At 40.0% G+C, this 16,277-nt stretch overlaps 1 protein-coding gene across 1 annotated transcript in view; it reads left to right on the forward strand.

The window, feature by feature from the left end:
• Hr3 (nuclear hormone receptor 3 ROR-beta) overlaps positions 1–16,277 on the forward strand; it is a 295,665-nt gene that overhangs the window by 40,879 nt on the left and 238,509 nt on the right. The window lies entirely within an intron of this gene.

Genomic DNA, 16,277 nt, shown 5'->3' on the forward strand with positions numbered 1-16,277 from the left:
ATCCCAAGCACGAGAGGTATTAGAACCTATAGTACTTAGTACCGTGCATGGGCTGAAAGTTGAGAAGATGAAAGAAGATACTTGTTGAAATTAGACTTGAATTTCTGTAGATTGTGATTGTCAGAAAATATGTATGGGGGGTTTGTTCCAGAGAAAGGAAGTTGAACAAATAAGCAAGAAGAAAAGTTGGTTTTTTGAGTTTGAAATTGTACAGTAAAAGATTGCGGCACATGTTGGGACTGGTTTTGAAGAGAGAGTTGGAATTATAGAAGCCAATTCAGAAGAACAGTGCCCATGGAGGTATCTATAGAAAAGGCATGCAGCAGAAACAAAACTTCTGTGAAACAGAGAGTGGAAAGACTTTCTAAGAGATGGGTAATTAATTAACCTAACTACGCTCCTTTGGATCGAATCTAGAAGCCTGAGAAAGGTTTTGGGAGCATCGCCTCAGATGTGGGAACAATATTCCATGTTAGGGCGGGTTTGAGATTTGTACACAGTGAACAGCTGTTTGGAAGAAAAGTTACGCCGAGAGCGAAAGAAAACACCCAGCTTTTTAGATGCAGAGGTAACAATATTTGTAATGTGCTTGTTCCAAGAGATTAGAAGTCAGGTTAATCCCCAATAGGGATATGTGATCGTGTCTAAAAATCAGAGTGTCATCGAAGATAAGCACAGGAGCAGAAGAATCCTTTTTGAGCTATATAAGATAAGACTGAGGTTTAGAAGATTTGAAATCAACTAAGTTATCTTTGTCCCACTGGAGAATTACCTGGAGATCTGCATTTAAGGAATTGGTAGTGGATATTCGAGAAGTTGAAGCTGTTTGTGCATAGCAAGGTTTCTCAAACTGGGAGGTGGAATGCAGTGTGCTATCATTAGCAAAACTGTGGATAGAATTTCCGGTTGATGGAAGAAGGTCATTAATATACAAGAGGAAAAGAGTGGGAGAAAGAATTAAACCGTAGAGAACACGAGCATTAGTGTATAAGTTAGAAGACAGAGTGCAAGCTACCATCACTCGCAGTGAGCGTTCAGGAAGAAAATTGGATACCCAATTACAAACAAGCAAACAAAAAAAAAAAAAAAAAAAAAATTTTGGAAGCTAATTTAGAAGACCTTTATGCCAAACACGATCAAACGCATTGGAAATGACAAGAGCAACTGCTTTGAGTTCCACCAAACGTTTTCATTGAATTTGTTCATAGATGGATAACATAAACCAGAATATCACCGATGGATCCACACTGACGGAATCCATACTAGCAGTTATTGATCAGGTGGAAGATTTCTAGGTAGTTTAAGAGTTGGCAGTTAATCGGTTTCACTGTTACTTTAGAAAGAGTATAAGTAAGTTGGATGGGAGGAATTTGTCATCCTTTTTGGGAAATGGCTGGATATGAGCATATTTCCAAGAAGAAGAGGAAATATCAGTGGGAAAAAGAAAGTACAAAAAGGCGACACAAAACAGGAGTAAGCTCAGGAGCACAAGTTTTGAGAACAAGTGGAGAAATACCATCTGCAATTGGCGCTTTCTTGGCATTAAAACTGTTCATATTCTTCTGACAACCTTTTGACGGAAGGCTACTGGAGGCATTGAATGGAATGTGCTGGGAATGGTAGGAGGTGGTTTACCAAGATCATCAATACAGGAGTTAGAAGAAAAGTAAGATTCTAGCAGGTCAGCTTTACCTTTGGCTGAAAAGGCAATAGAACCATCCGGTTTTGACAGTGACGGGAGCAGAGATGGGCAAAAGTCGCGGCCAATTGTTTTGGCAAGAGACCAGAATGCGTGATTACCATTTGGACAAAAAGCAAGTTTTCTATACTTAGCCTATTTGAAATCTAGTTTGGACTGATTAATAACTGCTTTGCAATTGTTGCGAGCTTTGGTGTAGGCAGAAAATGAACCTGGAGATTTAAATACAAGCCAGTTGTGATGTGCAACATTCTTACCTTGGACAGCCTTAGTATATTGGAAAATCAGGGTTTAGATAAAGGACAAGATTTGCTGTCAGTTCTTTCCAGTGATGGAAACAGATGTCAGTCATTGAATGAAGTGACCAGATGCATCGTCATCGAGGAGTGGAATTAGGGATTCCACCAGATGAATCGCTGGATGAGTGGTAGCACACCGGCAGACATCAACGGAAAATTTTGGCTTACCTCACAGGAAGTCTGCAAGTGAAACACTAAATTTCAAATGGAGTTGGTGATAGGACTCCATAGCAGTAAGTTTTTCCTGTACCTTTTGTCCATAGCAATTTTTATGATCACCATCTAACAGCTGTATGAATTCCAGTATTTGTGTGGAGCAAAACCTATCTGATAGTTTCAGGCTGCAGGGTGTGGGCATCAAGACAAGGATTCTATCTAAGATTTGGGGCAGGGATTCTCCAGGTACAGTGGCTCCAGAAGTTTGTTCTGGCAATAATACCTGTGATCGTTTTTACATCACAGGTATTAATGGCTGCCAAAGGCGTTTGACGCTAAGGACCTCCTTTTTTGATGGTTGAGTGCATGCGGTAGCCAAAATTTCCATGTTGTCCATTTCAACAGCCAGCACTTCTCGGAGTAAATGCGCTTAAGGCGGAATGGAGTCAAAACTAAATGAATGTTTTCTGTAAGGTCCAAGTTGGGCCATGCTTAGCTATTTCTGCGCCCCCGTGATTTAGATTTCATTTCATATTTTGCTACCCTAGCATAAAATGCTCCTGGGACGAGCGCTCTGTTCATTCATCCATGTTGTCATCATTCTGGTAAACAACGTGAGAAAATCCTTTAATCTTAATTGATTTGGTCGGTAGAAGAGTATAATAGCCTGATAGCTAACGCATTTCGAGTTTGAAGCGGCAATATGTCATTAAACTGAGTGTATTCTTCTTGCGGTTTCCCTGTTTCATGGGACGAATTTTTTAGAGGGAAAAGGAAAAAAAAGCTACAATCTTCACCGAGACTGACAACTTGGTCGTGGTGTTAAAAGATCCCATTAGAATTTCTCCTACGAAGAGAAATATTTCTCAGTTTCAGTCGGCAACGGGATTAAAAAGTAAATGTTTTTTCATACTGCGTGAATGAACAACGACCACTGTCCACCTCATAACTCTCGAGGGCGCTTTCACAAAGGAATGTATCTCGTACCGTATTCTGGTATTATATGATTATGGACTTCCACAAATTTCTCTGTGTGGTACTTTTTAGATCTTACTAAAGTAAAATAGTCTTCAATAGGTCTTTTCATTTTACCTAAAGTCTTTTGCCAAATAATTTACTCTATTACATCTGAATCAGGTCAATAGGATACGATACTAGATTAAGATCTTACCGTTTCATTGCATTACATGATGGCGCCCGGCTTGACTTGACTTCCGATTGATGTGAATTGTTTTTCAATTCGATAGCTTTGTTAGAGTATCCTCCGAGGAATATCTCATCTGTCAGTGTGGTTAATAAAGCTGCTATACGGGACATACAATTAAGATTTTATTGCAGCCGTGATTCCCGTTGTAATGTTCTTATGCCTTGAGGGAAGAAGAACAAAATAAATGCTACAAACTAATAAATTATTAAAGCCAATGCGGTGAAAGAAAGGCGAAAAACAAAAAGGATTTTGTGTATGTATGCATGCACACAGTTGTTAACTCTGTATATTTGTTTCGGTCACCTACATCTTTGTGTTCAACAGCAACGAAATGCAAAATACAGAGCTCACCAGCAGCCAACTAGCTGATGGATCTGTAAATAAGCATCAAGTTTAGGGGTTGAGGTGGATAGGGAGAAAGGTAGTCATTGCGCTGTACTTAAGAAAATATTTCTGCATGTTGAAATCGCTACCAAACAGAAAGAAAAGGAAGGTCTCATAAGAATTGAGCGATGAGTTGGACGAATGATTTGAATTTCAAGCTCTCTCTCTCTCTGCTCAGGATGTGCTAGTGCTCCCAATCGTTTTCTTTGCTATCTGTTTTGCAGTTCCTTTCAGGAAACATTCTTTGTTATCAACCGAGCGTACTAATTCTTTAGAAACGAAAATTGATATACAAACTATGCTGTCACAGTGTAAGGCTAATAGGAAGAACTCTTTTAGCTTCACAAGATGACATTTTAATTAATTTACTTTATAGTACTGGTTACAAGAGCCTAATGTTTGTATCTGTAAAGAGCACAGCTGTAAGGAAATCGGTTCGTTATGAATATCTATCTGATATTGTGGAGGCATTATCAACACGAATTGCGCCGGTATAACACTACAGATTTCAAATAAAAAGCAGCGCTCCAGTGAAGAAATATATAGCTATTTATTTGAAATGCATGCATACTTACAGATGGAGTCTCGTCGGTGTGTAAGTAAGCACCGTGAAGTCAAAGACTTGACAACCTATTGAGGAGAAATATGCACATTATGTGAGATGCTAGATGGTGTATAAGTTTCAAAATAACTGTTTAGGGAAAAAGTCTCAATCCAAGTGAGCTGTATAAAATTCTAGTACATGTTTTTGTAGCTTGAAGCGTTTGTCCAAGTATTACCGTATTTCAGTTTATTGAGCAACACTAGAGAGGGAAATTACGAAGCTCCCCACACCCAGTACAAAATCATTTCACCAAATTATTATAGAATACTTCTGGATCCACTTTTGGATACTATTCCACTCTCCATCCTGCCACGATTGGATCTCGAAGCAGATTCAAAAATGTCGGCTGCAGTAGTTTGGTGAATTGATTGTGTACTAAGTAGTGGAGACCTTTTGAAGCGATTAAAATACAGTCGCTTGGAGTTAAAAGTGTGCCATCTGCTAACTTTGCGATTTGTTAGTATTCTCGCATGTAATTTCTTTTACTCAACATAACCAAAATTTGATAACATTTTGTTGTAATCGCCTTTGAATGTGGAGTGCATCTACAAACTGAGCCGGTTTCCCGTTTTCGTCCATCTTCGTGGTGCTTCATACATGAAGATTTCTTACTTCGTGGTATTTGTTGTTCGACAGTTGTTGGCGTGCCGAGCTGGATGAAACTTATCTTTTTATCGATGTTTTTCATTCCTTTGTCGCACATGTTTGGTGTCGCTGTAATAAACGATCAGTTTCAAAACTGCGAAAGGTCATCGGTCAGTGTTGATTTTTTTACTCTTTTATGGCTGCTTGCCAGTTTCTCTATTGAAATGGAATATTCTTATTTATTTTCCCACCTGACAGTTCCTAAATCCACGAAACGCGTTTTTTACGCTGTACAACATGGGAAGCGCAGTTCGTATTAAAAACTGAAGAGAAAGGGGTGTCCATAAATAAGTACGTATCTCTCTCCCAGTCCCATAAGAGCCAAATGATTTGTAATGTATCTCGAGAAAGGTTAACGGGGATGGCCACGACGGAAAATCACTTTGTTCCCATCTTCTGTGTTGATTTATTTTGTTCCGTAGACTCTCGTACAGGACGAAGCGAAGGTCACTGACATGGCTGCTATGCTCGTTGTTAAAAGGCGGAACTGATCTTTCGGAACTGTTTATCGGGTCACCTTTGCCCGCCTCCTGTGAGTCCTGCTGGCGGCTGACCTACGGGCAACCGAGAAGTTTCTTTTGCAATGCCGAAGAAAGAACATTTGCTCCCACCTGTATAAACGTCTCTTCCCCTTCCTTATACTTCTGGTCAGGGAACAGACCTAGCAACCTGTCAAAAAATCAGTGGCACATGCATTTCTCTGCTCCGTGTCCAGTGGACTGTTGACGGAAAAACAGGACCTTTGTGGGGAAAAGCGTTATTTAAAAGTGGGTGTAGCTAACTAGCGTTCTTCCACACTCCCTCCCCCTTCCCCCCGCCAAAGGCCGCCAGGGTAGACACTGAGAGACGAGGGGAGGAGGTGTGAGGCAGACTTCAAGGTTCCGTTTCCCACTAGTTTGCCGAGGTCAATGTCCTCTGTAGCCCACTGTGGTCTGGCATAGCTGTTGTCATCGTTTACCTCTCGGTTTTGAGGGGTGACGGGTATTTTTTTCTCCTTATTCCCTCTTATGGTTGTAACTACGAAGAACGCTACATGTGTTTTTAATGCGAAAGCTACAGGTTGCTGAGCTACTTCGTCACTAGTAACGTTAACACAGGCAGTGATGATTTTGAGGTAAACCAGATGTTTCCAGCGTGTTGGGTGAATGTGGCATGACAGTGTTTGGGGGGGTCCGAGGACGGAACCTGAAGAATTTCGTTGTAAGAAATATGTGGAATCATGGAACAAAGCTTTTTGGAATTGAAGATGAACAAACTATGCCTATTAAATCGTTGTATGCGTTGTCTTTGTAACATGAATTTTAGAAATTTCGTATCTTTTCTAATTATTTGTATCTCCTGCACAGGTTTGAGATTAGAGTAAGTTTTAAATAAGTCTGTCTGTGGTAGTATTTGATGATTCTTTCTTTATTTTATACATCTGCAGACAAATACATATAATATTATTGTTTGCCATTAGTAGGAAAAGCTGAGTACAATAGTACAGTGTGGAGGATGATAGGGTGGCAAAGATTGATGCTCCAACATTTATTTTTACGGATGCGTGTCGATTCTTTCCTGCAGTTGTTTATTATGCGTCCCCAATATTCTGTGGTGCTCTGACTTTGCACCTCTGGTTCAGTAGCATCCAAGCGCCACAAGAAACAAATCGCGAAGTAAAAGCCGTCTAGAAAGCTAAAATTTATTTAAGGCGGACATTAGTCACCGACGCAGTCCATTTTGAAGGAGGAAAAATCTCCTTTTTGAGCCACGTGGTATAATGACCTTATTTCTTTACGTTCCCTCAACATTGAAGGGATTCATTCTTCACATCTCTAGCATAACTTTCTACACATCGAGAACTTACTATTAACGATGTTCCTTTTCCACCGCGCATTTTTTCCCCTTACTCTTGTTGTCGTATTCGTCACCCAAGTGGCGAAAAATATTTTTTTACTCTCCTTTTTTATTTGCGTGTGTTCGTCATTTTCGAATCATATTTTACAATTGTGACGTTTAGAACTACATTTAATGATACTTTGCGAGATTTATTTCTCTGGAAGCGATCTTCTTTTGGCTTTTGGACATTCTCGCATTCATTTCGAGATTCAAGTCTGGTATTGAACAAAGAGGTGTCTTGTCTGCCAACCAAAACAAATATCACGCACGCAAAAATCTGTGATAATGTGGAATGAAAAATAATCCCGAGATAACTGTGGACCTCTTCGCTCACTCCACCGTTGAGCAATAGCAAAAAATGTTGAGTAGTGCAGTCATACTGAATGACCACAGGTTTACCTCTAAACGTCCCTTAATGTTTTATTTTAAGCGCGTTATCCGCTGTACTGTTTTGCAATTCAGTTTCTCTCCGTCGTGTGAGCAGCCATTTGTCTTTCTATCGCGCGCATGCTGAGTCCATATCCCTAGAAATTAGTCTTCACAGAAGTTTTCAAAGCTTCCAAACCGGAAGAACCTAATCTTGCTTAGTGCTGGAGGTAAAGCTGGAAGGTAAGAACGCTATCTGGCCCACATTACGCTGCTTTTGCCTCCTTATCAGTCTCTGCTCGAAGAATGGAATTGCTACGGGCTACTTGCACTTCTAGATCCCAGCCTTGCTATTCGCTCACTACAATTCAAAAATATTACTTTGGCCAACCGACGAAACAGGAAATCATATACAAAAAAGTTGGTCTGCGTTATATGCCATACATGGCAAACCGCTCGACTTAATATTGAGATTTTAAAATTTTTTGTCGCATCTGTCTTTTTTTTTTTTTTTTTTTTTCTTTTTTCCATTCCCGAGGCTGCTCAGGTGGAGTGCGTTAGTATAGAATTTTGGCCACACTTCTGCATAAGTTGTCATCTGTCTAACTTCAGCTGGTCTCGATAGCGAGAGAAAAAAAAAATCAAAAATCAAACTTCATCATTCAATAAAGGGAGAGCTAAGAAGAAATAATTTAGATTTGGTTTTTTGTAATTCATATTTTATTAATATTCCGGATTTCTTCTTCGATACCGCAGTTTTTTTCTCGTGTTTAAGTATCCGCACAATTCTCAGGTTCTTGTAGTGGAAGCGAGGGAGAAGTAGTCATGCTGTTTCTCTTAAATACTACCACTGTTGTATGGAAGTATTCATTTCTAGCCGATTTGTATATTAGTGATCACGGAAAATATATTCAGAAAGACTCATCGCTGGATCTCAATACTTTTAAAACAGCGAGAGAAAAACAGTATCACAAAGCGTCTTCGTACTATCAATTGGTGGGATCTGACACAAGATTATATTTGCATATATACAGGAGGTTGATGAGCCACTATTGTGCACGCTGTGATGACGTGTGGGACTTTTTCTTATTGCCTGTGGGATCTTTTCCGACTGAGTTAGTATTCCTCTTGCATATTTTAACAGGACATTATAAGAAGCGTAACAAGAAATAGATCATTTGCTAATATACGTATGGAATTTATTCGGGTTTCGGCAATTTGAATAACACTAATAGCAGGACCGTCTAGTATATGTACATTTAGATTTAATTCAAGCTGTACAGCGCTGTTTCCATAATGTACTTATTGAATGCATTGAAAACAGTTGCTTCCGAAAAGTATTATTTCGAAAATTTTCTTGAACTTCACCCAAATATTTAAAACACTTCAATACCTATTAAGCCTGCAGCCAGTAGCTAGTTGCATTAATTTGTTTATTGTATACCCACAGGTAAACCACACTGTATGCTTCAGGTTTCAAGGAAACATTGATGTAACGGATTCTTCAAACCTGTGTGTGCTTACTGTTTTCGTTTATTTTAGGAAAAACTTGGAAATTTTCCGGGGACCTTTCGTAATACGCTCAGTAAGGGTAGTTTATGGACCAAAAACATTTAGAAAGCAAATTGTAAACACTCGTTAACCTTCTACTTCCAGCAGACTTAAGTTTCATCTCCATCTTGAAATAATCCAGACTTTGACTGATGACTTTCTCCCAGGAAAATAAAATATTTTCCTTAGCAAAATAGGTACATATTTCTGAGTACTTTATCGATGAATTGTTAACCTTTTTAGTGAAGAAGATCAAATCAAATACAATTCGGTGGTAATCAGTGAAAATTCAAACTGAACTGCTGCTGTTTTTATTCTTTTATGATGTCGAGCTGTTAATGGCAGCATTTAACAAACTTGGGATTCACACAGGTATTTCAAAGTGGTTGTGAATTATTAATTTTTAATATTTATTTAAAACGATTACATAAATTATTAACTTTTAATTTCGAATCAGAATGTTTAATAAATAAATAAATATATAATAATTAATGAATATATAGAGGCAGATAACGAAGACATCGAAATAATAAAACAAACATTAAATTATGTCTATTAAGTACAGAAAGAAAAAAGACATTTCTGGAATAACTGTTTTAAAGCATAAGTCGCCAGTCGAATTCTTAAGGGTTGAAGAGATAATCGTTTAATTCTCTTGGGTTAGAGTTGTTAAGTCATAATCTGTGCTATGTGCGATTACATAGTACTGATTTCTCTTTTCTTTTTTTGTCTGCTCCTCCCCAGCGAGTCGATTTCCATATATTCGTGTCCAACAGAGCATTACGATCACAGTTGCAGCTCCCTGTGTATTATTGGTATTCTGTCTAACCAGCGAATTCATGCTCATTAGCTTCCGCGTTGGGTGGATTGTTTATTTTTGTGCTTGCCATATATAAGTGAACCCCTGGTTGTGGTTACCAGCAGTCATCTATTACAGAAAGGTTACTCGCTCGCTGTCTTTCTTTTACTCCCTTCTGCGAAGGATCTAACTCGAAATCCACGCTATTGATAATAGTACCACCACACACGTACATGCACATCAGTGAGCTTTATTGCAAGGATGCGATGTCTTTTGTTCGCCACTATTTTTATCACGACTCGCTCAAAATCCAGTAACTTTACACACAGCAAGTTAGTAATGACCCGTTTGGTGAGAACCCGGCTATCCTCCCTACTCTCGTCAATCCTCCTCAGAACGGGCGTGGGCACGCTGTTTCGGCGCCTCCCACTTGGCTGACTGCCGAAACAAGTTCCTTGCCAACAGAGCCGAAGAACTGGTCGGGCTGTTTACCCTCCCAAACCGAGCATACTCCGACACAGTCACGTGACAGCGGTTATATCGTCCCGTTGCGGCCATGTATCCCGACGGCTTGTAGCTAACTGTATTGAAAAATTCGTTGTCAGACTTTAGATGTTCTTTTCTTTGAGACCAGGCAGAGAAGGAGAATTTCCCCGCGCCGGGGAGTTATTTAGTGGATTGCTGAACAGGAGCTTGTAAATGGATCCGTGTGGCCAACTTTGGTGCGAATTTTCCTTTCTGAATGCAAATGTCGGAACTGTTGTCAGCTATTGCAATTTGAACACAAGTCTTTTCACTGCTCTTGCCACATCCAGTTCCGGTTACGCCAAACTCGCGCTTCGCTCTTCCGTTTACATTGCTGCTAAACCGTCCGATGTTTACAGAGATCAGTGAAGACTTCAACATTAAACAGCTGTGCGAGGTTGGGAAGTGAACGGCTTATCATTTTATGTGAAAAGTGATTTCATTTGAATTACAAATTTGCTTTCGAAAATACTGTATCATGAAAAAAAAAAAAAAAGAAAACCTTCAAAGAAATACATACTGTCAAAGGAATTAAGATTACTAAGATTTCTTCTTTTTAATTTAATACGTATACAGTATTTATTTGTGAATTCTATTTCCCTGTAATTCTGTCGAAATCCTTTCGCTCATTATTTATAGCTATTTTGGCAGTTTTTCTGTATGTATTTTGCATGCCAATCATTTTAAAAACTGCACACAGCCCTTATGTACACACAGACTCTTGCGTTCATTCCGTGGTTGGAAGGTGACATTTTCATCACGTAGAATTAACAGTGAAAGTAGCGGACTGCTAAACTTTGTCAGATAATCCAAATTGAATTTCGATATTTATCAAAAGAAAAGCAGGAAATATATTTCTTTGCTTATTCCTAATTAACAAGTACCTTTTGTAATTGGCAGGAAGTCCCAATTTGTTGCTGAAAAACAAACGACTTTTTTTTTTTTTTAACAGAATTTATCGATAAGGCAGTGAATTAGGAACGGCATTCCTACTTGAACATCGTAGATCCTGTCCTACAGACCAGCGATTCTCAACTTTTCTTCTGTTGCAGCAGAACTTAAAGCTGCTGAACTTAAAATAATAATAAAATAAAAGGGCCGGATATTTAAAGTGTTTTCTATGAATTTATTGAAAATAACAGTGACACATTTGTCATCTTTTTTCGACACACATCACTGTGTTGCGATGCTCTGGTTGAAAACCATTATTCCCCAAATAGTGGGTATGTTTTGTTTTCTGCGAGAATTAACACATACATAAGAATAGCACGTTGTTTGACATCATATGGGTGGATGTTCACCCTAGCCAGAGTCGGGATGAAAGTATGACAACCAAGGCTTTTGTTGTAACACTGGAAGAACGTAAGTGTTAAGAAACTTAATGGTCTCAGTTCATATGACAATTAGTTTCGAAGGCGAGAATTTACAACATGCACTAAGAACCTCATTAACATTCATTCACTTTATGAATGCATCCATAAATCTGAGTAAATTCAAACAGTCGAAAAATTTGAAACACTACATAAAAGAAAATCGATCCCATGGTATAGAAGCATTACAACCGCCGTATATTTAGTAAAAGGTCACTTCCTGCATAACTCGAGACAAAAGTCCCTAGTTTAGGACAACACTGGTCCTATCTGAAAAGATGGCATCAGTGAGGAAGGACGAGACATAGATGGGATCCTGATTTTCGCCCAGTGTGGTTGAGGTTGGTTATTACTTCAGTTACAGTAGATCATACGAATCGCTAAGTATCTTTCAGTATCTGGCGTCTGTAAGTTTTACCGGCTGCATATTTCTCTATCTGTAATGTGTAGCGAATTGAAGAACCTCAGTGTGTAAACGGGAACATAGTCCGTGGGCAATCGAAGTTTTTCAAATTTATCCGCAGAGGGATATGCTGGATAGGTTGGCTTCTATTCGTGGTCTTAGGGCGAGAAATCAGGACATGAACAGGAAGGAACGCACATCCAACCCGTTAGGAGTTTGGCAGTGGTCAGGAGTTTCTGACAGTATTATCTATCAAAGACCAGACTCCAGGGAAGCATATTTACTTTTGCTTGTGGAATAACCACTAACCGGTTGAACCATCTTAAGATCCTGCATTCCATGCTCATAATTTTTTTTAAGGAATATAGAAGTTGAAGACCAGTTATTTGAAACATAAGGGGGAATTGGTGTAAGATCCTTATCGAACAGTACATCCTGAATGGTTGATAAGGACAGAATTAGATTGAAATAACCCTCGATTCTGCATAGGTTTACTTCCTCGTCGTCGTAAAGTGAGGTTCTCATCCCATGTCAAACCTCTCTATGATATTTTCTGGGAGATTTAGCTACATATTAAAACATGGTTCAATAGTTTGTCTGATGAGGGGGTTTCCGAGATTACGAAGAAGTTTGGCATAGGAGGTTCTCTCCTATGCCGAAAGGGTTACGTCTCCAGGAGACGTAACCTGGAGACGTAAAAAATGATAAAACCGCGCATTTTATTTTTTTTCTCCTCTTGATGTGATGTGAGGAGGGGAGTGACAAGAAATAATAATGTATAGGCGTTTTGGGGGGAGGGGGATCATAAAATGGCTTTTAGGCTATGTTGCGCCCTATATGTTTTGTCTGTAAATTGTGGTCGATTTGCTTCTTGCTGGAAGAAAAACTCTAGTTTCCAGGAGGAAAAAACCATGCTACCTGATACCGACTAACTCAGCCACGTTGTGAAAAAGATCCATTAAACTCCTCGCGTCATTGACGGGAAGAGTTTTAATGGATCTTTTACACTGAGGTCTTTTCACAAAGGTCTTTTTAACTGAGGTCTTCTCCACCCGATGTGAGGGAGGACAGTGATTATACCAACTGTGCTACCCACGAGGGCTACATGTCTTGGTTTAAGCGAAGAATATAGTTTGTATAGTATGTTATCTTGTAGTTTAAAGTACGCTTTCAGTATTAATAATAATTCTGGAAGAAAAGAGATAAGTTATCGAAAGCGACGATATCAAAATGCATAGTCTCTCCGTAATCTTTGTTAATGGCCTAGCTTGGAGAAAGCGTTTAGGAGATCGACAGTTATAGATCTTTGATGAACTATAGCTGTATTGATTTCTCAAAATTTAGTTTCGAGCACCTGATGGAAATGAGCCTAAAATTCTTAAGTGTCCAGGACGTTTTTTCTTTGGGACTGGTTTGGCTTAATAAATCCATATAGATAGGATGGTACCGATTTGTACAGTTTTCTTGCATATATACAAAAGTATATTGTCTGTGTAGGTAATGTTGATTTTGGCAGTGAATAACAAGAACAAGCCGTTGTTCTCACTATCGACTTACTGGAAAGCCATTTACTATTTCAGCTATTTGATCCGAGAGATAATTACTTCATACTTTTACTTCCTGCTGTTTAAGAGGAGTCGTCTGGTATCATGTAAACTTATGAAAGTGGAATCGGCCTATTTATTGAAAAAGTCCGGTCCATGAGGAAACACTGAAGTCGGTGAAATAGAACCATTTTGATTGCTTCGATCTCGAGGGATGAGAAGATGCAGCTAGTCTACTCTCCTCTTGCACCTCAGGAAGTTAACTCGCACATTTTATAGGTGTTGCGGACCACCTGCAGTCTTGCACTCCATTTCTTCTATTCCTGTTTTTGTGACAACTTTTGATTTACTGTTGCTGCCAGGTCCTCTTGGTGACACTTTTTTTTTTTTTTTTTTTTTGGGATGCCCCCATCTCGTCCATACTTTGAAGAGCACCTTAATTAATAGTTAAGAGAGGACTCAAATCTATGAAACTGAAACCCTGTAAATAGTTATTTCCGATTTATAAATCGAAAATAACTAAAAAGTGGATGGCAATAACGTGTTCTAAGGATCTAGAGGATGATTCTCAACCATTTCTATGTTGTGCCCCATATTCAAAATTCATTGAGCTTCGGACACAATTATGATCCAAGTAAAATGCTGACGACCAGAGTTGATTAATTAAAAAATAAAAACAAACTCAACTTCAGTGACAAATGGGCCTGGAGTACTGGGGTCCATAGTTTAACAGATATTTATTTAAAGTATACCCAGTAAAATAAAATAAAATAAAATATTTCCAGAAGCTTTCGGAACTCGTGTCCCTTTCTCAACTGACAGAATTTTTAAATACATTACAAGCAAACTGTGGCACGTTACTCATTCGTCATTGTTGTAGCACGGACGTGTGCTGCCTTGCGCCAGTGATCATCCATCAATAAAACGGTTGTCTCCAGGATTGGATGTATACGCATGCCTTTCTGGCGATTTAATGCCTTAGGGTTGTTCATTATGTTTAGTGACTCTAGCCATAGGCGGTGGCGAAAGTGTCGCGCGTGGTCCACTATCTCAAAGTCGCGCTTGGGGTCAAGATCGTGGTTGGTAGCCCAAAAATGTTCTGCAAGCGCGGACTGGTCAGTTTCGGCAAGCCGGATTGCTCTGTCGTGTTCCGTGAGGCGATCCTGGAGACGTCTCGATGTCTCACCTACGTAGCAACTGTTACAGGCCCTACAGGTGATACGGTACACTACATTGCTGCGTAAGACAGGTGTGACAGGGGTCTTCACACTGGAGACAAGTGAACGTAGGTTCCTACCTGGTAATTGTACACATTTTATGTTGTAACTTCTCAGGATCTTCGAGATACGTCCTGACACTCCTGGATAATACGGAATGTAGGCGGATGATATGCCGACTTGCTTCGGAGGTCTTGGGTTGGAAGTAAGTTCTTGTGCCTGTAACAAGCATCTGTTTAGCTAACATCGCCATGGAAGATCTGGAGAAGCAGATACACCAGAACCCACCTACACCTATTACAACGTGGTGTAGATATGTCGACGATATTTTTACCATAATACCACGTGGTTCTGAAACGGTACTACTAGAATACCTCAACTCTCTATCCAATTTCATCAAGTTTACCGTAGAATCAGAGGTGGACGGTTCGCTCCCGTTTCTGGACGTGCTAGTGCATCGCGTAGGCCCACATCTAGAGACCTCAGTATACCGCAAACCCATGTGGTGCGGTCAATTCACCAACTACGGGTCCGGCCACGCTCCAAGCCATCTCAGTAGCACTGCCCGCACCCTGTTCTCCAGGGCCTGGAGCCATTCCAGCACCGACACAATTAGACGTAACGAGATCTCCCGTGTGAAGGCGGACTTAACCAGATGCGGTTATCCATCCCATGTACTAAACAGATGCTTGTTACAGGCACAAGAACTTACTTCCAACCCAAGACCTCCGAAGCAAGTCGGCATATCATCCGCCTACATTCCGTATTATCCAGGAGTGTCAGGACGTATCTCGAAGATCCTGAGAAGTTACAACATAAAATGTGTACAATTACCAGGTAGGAACCTACGTTCACTTGTCTCCAGTGTGAAGACCCCTGTCACACCTGTCTTACGCAGCAATGTAGTGTACCGTATCACCTGTAGGGCCTGTAACAGTTGCTACGTAGGTGAGACATCGAGACGTCTCCAGGATCGCCTCACGGAACACGACAGAGCAATCCGGCTTGCCGAAACTGACCAGTCCGCGCTTGCAGAACATTTTTGGGCTACCAACCACGATCTTGACCCCAAGCGCGACTTTGAGATAGTGGACCACGCGCGACACTTTCGCCACCGCCTATGGCTAGAGTCACTAAACATAATGAACAACCCTAAGGCATTAAATCGCCAGAAAGGCATGCGTATACATCCAATCCTGGAGACAACCGTTTTATTGATGGATGATCACTGGCGCAAGGCAGCACACGTCCGTGCTACAACAATGACGAATGAGTAACGTGCCACAGTTTGCTTGTAATGTATTTAAAAATTCTGTCAGTTGAGAAAGGGACACGAGTTCCGAAAGCTTCTGGAAATATTTTATTTTATTTTATTTTACTGGGTATACTTTAAATAAATATCTGTTAAACTCAACTTCAATTATTTATAACCCAAGAACTCACAAACGTACAAGATGCACATCATGTACACTCAGTGCAGTTGGAGGTTGGGTGGGCTGTCAAGACGATTATATCTCTGTATATGTGAATCACATATAAGGAGTATAACATGAGTATCCGTTGAGAATAGTCGTGGAGGGGAAAGCTTGACGGAGGGAGAGGAAGGCCGAGACTCTTCTACACAAACCTG

Source organism: Mastigoproctus giganteus, chromosome 3, assembly GCF_048544385.1.
Source record: "Mastigoproctus giganteus isolate SK-2022 chromosome 3, ASM4854438v1, whole genome shotgun sequence".
Classification (NCBI taxonomy): domain Eukaryota; kingdom Metazoa; phylum Arthropoda; class Arachnida; order Uropygi; family Thelyphonidae; genus Mastigoproctus; species Mastigoproctus giganteus.